A 7,569-nucleotide genomic window follows, 5' to 3' on the forward strand; every position below is an offset into this window, starting at 1 on the left:
CCCCAATTGGCCCTGCTCTGAGCCTGACCAGGGGCTGCACCTAGGGCTGGGGCCTGCCCTCTGCCACCTGGGATCAGGCCTAAGCCAGCAGGTCCTTATCTCCCGAGGGGTCCCAGACTGCGAGAGGGCACAGGCCGGGCTGAGGGACCCCCTCCCCACCCCCCCCAGTGCACACATTTTTGTGCACCAGGCCTCTAGTATATATATATATAAATAATAAGTCAGTGTAACATACCTTGCTATTATTTTTTTAATAGGACAATATAATGATTCCCTTAGAAACATTATACTGATTATACTCTATTGCTTTATATCTTACTTTAAATTGATCATTAAGGGGAGGCAGTGTTTTAATTAACTCTTTCAGCATCTTTATTCAGATCCTGCTGCCGTTTTTGTCTTCTAAGAAATGTTTGTCTCCATGAAACTCAGGGTTACACTTTTTCCTGATTGAGTTGTAGTGTATTCTTGGTTATCAAAATACCTATGGCTTTGCCTGGGCTCATATTCCTTTTTCCAGAAGGTTTACGCCCAAGGTGCCCCTGCTCATTACTATGCTACCTTTACACAAGGTTTCCTCCCTTCTCTGGCATATATCAAACCTCTTGCTGGATTTTCCAGAAGGATTTATCATCCTGCAGGTCAAAGAGTAACTGGAAAACCTTATTTAATGTGCCCCTGAAGGATGACCTTACAGGTGAGTCACACTTAGGTTCCTGATATCACACCCTGAAGTACTGGAACCCCAGATTTCTCTTCTCTTCTCTTCTCCCCCTCCCCCCGCCCACCCACACTCTGTTTGATTTGTCACCCATGTAATTAATTTCTCACTACAGGCTTGCTCTTTATTTATTTCTTCCTTTATTCCTTTATTTTCTTTCTTTTTTTTTCTTCCTTTCTTTTTTCCTTCCTTCTTATTAGTCACTAGACTTAAATGTACTCATAAACATTAGCTTGTATAGTTTTCATAACAATGTAATACAAGTATTATTGTAATTATTTGTACAATTTGGGAAACTGAGACATTAAATATCTTGCCCAGGGTTACACCGCAGAACTAGAATTCAAGCATGGGTCTGAAAGAACTCAAGATCCATGATCACTGCATTTTATCATTGTGTTCCTAATTTCTTTTTTTTAATTTCAGAGAGAGGAAGGGAGAGGGAAAGAAAGAGAGAAACATCAATGATCCCCTACTGGGGAATCGAGCCCACACCTGGGCATTGTTCTGAACAGGAATCCAACTATGATCTCCTGGTTCATAGCTCGATGCCCAACCACTGAGCTACACTGTCCAGGCTCTAATTTATTTTTAAAGGTCATTGTTGAAAAATAGTAATGTCTTTGAGGGGTTATTAAAAGTTAACCTTAGCCCTAACCAGTTTGGCTCAGTGGATAGAGCGTCGGGTCACGGACTGAAAGGTCCTGAGTTCGATTCTGATCAAGGGCATGTATATATCTATATATATATTTTAAAGTTTACCTTAAAGCTAATGGGGGGAAAAAAGAAAACTTCAAAAATATAAATCAAGAAGATAGCATATTTTTATAGCCCTAAGCAAAAGAGAGAGGAAAACAGAATTGAACAAGGATTAAGTGTTAGTTTCTTCAAGACTCTTCTTAATGTATTATAAAAATGGATCATGTGTCCCTAAAAGTCATCATATAATTATCTGTGTGGGAAAGTCAGAAGAGCAGGAATCAGTAAAAGAGAATGAAAGCGTGGGGTAGATACCTTGGATAATGGGAAGCCTGGTAAGGACATAAAATAGAATTTCTATGTGGACCTTAGCTCTCAATTAAGGTATGCGATTTATTGTGAAGTCAGTCAGTGTATGGTGTGAGTTTCTTCAACAACATTCAGTAATTCAGTTGAAGTACCAAGGAGGCAGATCATTGGATTCAACCAGGTTGGAGTTTTGACAGATGAGTGCAAAGGTCAGAAGATAGATTCTTAATATATGGTTATTGACCTGAGCAAGCATGGCCTCCTCAGGGGGTTTTAGTTTGTTTTTTCCTTGAGGGAAAGAAAACCAAATTAATTTATATAAATACAGAAAGATTATGGAATATACCAGAGAGGAAGAAAGTGTGTCAGGGAGGTCATTTACCAGGGGTCATCAAAAATGAATGAGTCATTTTTGTCCATTTTGTTCACTACTAAATCCCCAGCATATAGACCATATATGGGGCTCGATAAATATTTGTTGAAAGACTTCCTCCCGTGACTATCTATCAAACACCTACTGTGCTAGATAGACACCGTGCTAGGATGTGAGCAAATGTGGATCTCGGATGGCAAAGACAGCACCCACAGCACATGGAGGCAGCCTAGGAAAATATGCCTTGGCCTCCAAATTTTGCCAATCAGGTTCATGTTTGTGCATGACATGTTCCCATTTCACCACAACGCTGGAGCTCTGAGAAGTGGCCTGAGTCCACAGCCCCAGGGAGGGCCTGTCTGCTGGGAATAATATTTTTCCCTTTTGCACAAATTGTCAGTGGCCTCCCACATGCTTTTCTTCAGGCTTCTGATCTGTGAGTCTCCTGGGATTTTCCACAGTGGAGTAAATGACATTAATCATTTCGGAACCACAGCAGACAAATCATAGTGGTCAGGCGTAAGCACGAATGAATGTCTCTGTCTCAAGTCAAAACATCAAGTGATTGTTGGCGGGAATGTGGCTGGCCAAGGTCGGCTAGCAGAAGTGAAGCACAGCTTTGGAGATGGGCAGGAGACCTCATGTCCTTCTGACTTGCTGTTCATGTCTGATAAATTTTTAACCAAATTGGGTTGTCTTCAAATCTCAAGCAAGACACAACTATTTAATCTCTGGCCAGATATCGCCCCTCTTGGTGCAATGGGGAAAAAAAATTATATTTATACAAAAATTGGACACAAATGTTCATAGGAATACCCAGGCACCCTAGGACCATCAAATAGTAATGCTACTTGAAGTCCTGCAAGAGCAAAGGGCAAATCCATACCTGGAATGCATGTATATTCCTATTAGAACAAACCTCTGGCCCTTCCATGATAGAAGGGGTCCCATGTAGTAAACTGACCACCAAAAGCTGGTTGGTCCACCTCAGGTATAATCGCAATCAAGGATTCAGCATTGGTTTCTATTGCTGGCAGGTTGACCATTTGGCAGATGCAGAGGCTACATCAGTCTTGATAAGAGGGAGTCCATGATGAAGGTCCCATCGCATCCTTCATCTCTCCTCCGAGGGCCACCCTGGTCATGTGCCAATTATGTCAACTGGCCAAGTCATTAATACCTCTTCCATTTTGGATGTTCCCTGGTGGGTGTTAACATGTGATAAAAAACTATCTTCACATTCCATTCCACTTTTGCATGCCCAACTTCACATCCCTACCCCAAACTTCCTGGTCCCTAATCTTCCAATCTCTCTCCTTTCAGGGCCTCGATTAGCTAGCCAAGCCATTTACCACTTTGAGTCAACAAATATTTTAAAATCCAGTCATTTTTCCTTCAGCACAAAGTAAGCAACCAGGTTCAACACCCAAAGTTTTGCCATTGGGTGATTATGCCTCACTACTTACTGTCTTTTAGGCCACCCCTACCTGTCTGTAGAATAGCTGCAGGACATTTTTATCTTGCACCTACATCCTTAGCTGATATGTCCATAAACCAAGCTCAACGATTTTCCTCTTCCATGCTGCTATTAATCCCATAGACTACTATCAAATCCTGTTACTCAGCCCATGAGGCCATCTTTTCCATTCTAGAAGGCCAAATCTCTGTCAGCATCCCATCTTCATCATCAAAACTGTCAAAATCAATGACAGATCTGAGATTTTTCCCTTGATAGCTAACAAGTTAGCCTGACACAGTTACATAGATGCCTAGCACAAAATCTTGGGTTAGTGACAAAAGACAGTTTATTACTCATACTAATAGCAGTTGCCATCGAATCAGCATTTCCACTCATTCCCCAAACCCTAGTTCTCATGAGGCTACAAAGTGACTGCCAAGTAGTATGTACATGTGCACTAGGAGTATGTACATGTGTATTACCAGAGTTGAATCCTAAGCTAAGGGAATCCAATTCTTTTACAGTAGACGGTAAGACTACCTAGCCGTCACTCCAGAGGAAGATATTACCTTTATTCTCCTGGACAATAAACAACCTGGGATTTGCTCCAGAAAGAAACACTATTGTTCTCTGTCTCCAGGCTGCTTATACACAAATATTGTTGAAAAGATCATCTGAAACAAAAACTGATGCCTTTGCTCACAAGACATGCAGAAATGTGAGAGACCCATGGAGAATTGTCTCCCAACATAACCTGGCAAAGATATATACACAGGGATATTCAATAAAGCACTCTTTGTAACAATAGTAAAAGATCACAAATAACATAATCAATAGAGAACTCATTAGATAAGTTACTATACATACAGCCCTGGCTGGTATGGCTCAGTTGGTTGAGCATCGTCCCATGCACTAAAGGTCACTGGTTCCATTCTCGGTCAGGGCACTGCCCAGGTTTCAGGTTTGGTTCCACCCCTGTCAGGGTGCAACCAATCAATGTTTTTCTCCCATATCAATCTTTCTCTCTCCCTCTCTCTCTCTCTCTCTCTCTCTCTCTCTCTAAAAATGAAAAAAACATATTTTTTTAAATTACTATACATACAAACAATAGAATAGAATACTATGCAGTCGCTAAAAATAGAAAAATAGCTCTACTTGTGCACATATGGAATAATCCATAGTAACAACAACAACAAAATAACAAGAGCCCTAGCTGGTTTTGCTCAGTGGATAGAGCATCAGCTTGTGGACTGAAGGGTCCTGGGTTTGATTCTGTCAAGGGCACGTACCAAGGTTATAGGCTTCTCCCTGGCCCAGGCCCTCATCGGAGCTCTCGCATATAGATATTTCTCTCTGTCTTTCCCTCTCTCTTCCAATCTTTCTAAAAATCAATGGAAAAATATCCTTGGGTGAGGATTAACAAACAAAAACAAATAGCAAGATATAGAAAAGGATGTATAGTAAACTATATTTATGTATAAAATTAAGATTTTAGCCGAAACTGGTTTGGCTCAGTGGATAGAGCGTCGGCCCGCGGACTGAAAGGTCCCAGGTTCGATTCCGGTCAAGGGCATGTACCTGGGTTGCGGGCACATCCCCAGTGGGAGGTGTGCAGGAGGCAGCTGATCGATGTTTCTCTCTCATCGATGTTTCTAACTCTCTCTCTCTCTCCCTTCCTCTCTGTAAAAAATCAATAAAATATATTTTTTAAAAAAAGATTTTAAATATATTTGGATATACATAAAATATCTTAGAAAAGGTACATTAAAAATAGTAACTATAGTTACATCTGGGAAAATAAACTCAGAGACAGGATTTGGAGGGAGACTTATTTTATATTATAAGCTCTTTTGTACATTTAACATTTTTAAACATATGCCTATGTTAATTATTCAAAATTATTGTAATATTTTTAACTGGAATTTTAAATCTTCTGGGGCTACTTCATTATGGATGGAGCATTGGAATGAATGACATTCTTGTTTAGGGCAATACTTTGGTTGAAAAAAGTAAAATCCGCTCATGATGGCCTAGAAGGAAAAGACGGTTCTGCACAATAAAGCAACATAAGTTTTTATTTTTCTAGTGAGAATTTCAAGTTTTCAGTGAGAACTCTTGAACTGAGGGGGGAAAAAAATAGAGTTCATGGTCATACAATTCAAGAATAATGGTATCTAAGAAAAAAGATTGCCAGTGGGGAATATCACTGTGGCATGGTGAAGCTCTCTAGTATTGACTTTTAAGTCACTTATTTTTCTGTGTTTTGCTATAATCTATTCTGTTATTCTCAAATATTAGCATTATAGACTGTTTTTATAATTATGCAGAGAGAGTCCATCATTTATAAGCATGTGAGGTCTATTATATATATGCAAATTTGTATTGATGGTTCCTTATAGAATGGACTCTATTCTTGAAGTATGAAATTTACCAAATCTATCATTACTGATGCTAGAAAATAAGTTAAATGACACCTCAAAGAATAATCGTTCAGATCTAGAATATGGAACATTTTATAAGACAACTGGCCTGGTATCTTCAAAAGGTTACTACTGTGGAAAAAAAATAGTGGGGGACTATTCTGTCATAAAAGTGATTAGAGAGAGACAAAAACACAATTCAATATTATATATATACTAGAGGCCCAGTGCATAAAAATTCACTGGAGGGGGGGCTCCCTCAGCCCAACCCACCCCCTCTCACAGTCTGGGAGCACTCAGGGGTGGGAGGCAACCTGGGATCAGGGGAAGGCAAAGCCCCCATCACACCTCTGCTGCTGCCACTGCCGGCAGGACAAGCCTCGGCTGGCTCTGGTTACCTGAGCCTCAAGCGGCTCTGGGTGGCTGGGCAGCTGCCATCTGAGGCTTTCCTGTGCCTCAGGCCTGCCCTGGGCAGCTGGGCAGCTGACAGCTGAGGCTCGCCTGCACCTCAGGCCGACCTTAGGCGGCTGGGGGGGCTGATGGGACTTGGGGACTCCAGAGGCAGGCATACGGCAAGGCCAAGCCCACCTGCGTGCAGGCCCAGCCTTGCTGCATGCCTGCTGCCCCAGCAAGGCTGAGGGGACTGGATGCTGCCATCTTGTGGCTGTGGGTGCCACCACCTTTGAGGGCAGGACAATCAATTAGCATATTCCCTCCTTATTGGCTGTGGGCGCCACCATCTTTGTGATGGCATGAGGACAATTAGCATATTTCCCCTTTATTAGATAGGACTAGAGGCTTGGTGCACTAATTTGTGCACCAGTGGGATCCCTCAGACTGGCCTGTGGGATCGGGCTGAAATTGGCTCTCTGATATCCCCCGAGGGGCCCCAGATTGCGAGAGGGTGCAGGCCAGACCAAGGGACCCCATTGGGGCATGATTGGGGCTGAGGAGGGATGTGGGAGGTTGGTCAGCCAGGGAGGGACCACGGGAAGGCTCCAGGGTATGTCTGGCCCATCTTGTTCAGTCCCAATCGGCTGGACCCCAGTAGCAAGCTCACCTACCAGTCTGAGCATCTTCCCCCTGGTGGTCAGTGCACATCATAGTGAGTGGTTGAGTGGCCTTAGCACATCATTAGCATATTACGCTTTGATTGATTGAACGGCCTACTGGTTGACTGGACACTAGCATATTAGGCTTTTATTAAATAGGATTTGGGAGATGAATGGATAAATTTGAATATAGCTGAATCTTAGAAGATATTGAAGAATTCTTCATTGTTTTGGATGACATCATGGTTTTGCAGGTATGTAGAACAATGTCAGTATTTTAGGAGGTGTATGTAAAGTAGTTAGGAGGAAAGTATCATATAGAATATGTGTAGATATTCTATACATTTGTAGATAAAGCAGGTATGACCATATATTAACAGTTATTGAATTTGCGGTACACGAGAAGTGATTATATTATTCTTTCAACCTTTTACTTTGTTCAATTAATACTTTGTAAGCAGCTACTACATGCCAATACTCTGTTTGCAGTGGTAAATAAGAAAGTAGACACTGAGCACTGATAAAGTTTCCTGGTG

This window comes from Myotis davidii, unplaced genomic scaffold, assembly GCF_000327345.1.
Source record: "Myotis davidii unplaced genomic scaffold, ASM32734v1 scaffold544, whole genome shotgun sequence".
Classification (NCBI taxonomy): domain Eukaryota; kingdom Metazoa; phylum Chordata; class Mammalia; order Chiroptera; family Vespertilionidae; genus Myotis; species Myotis davidii.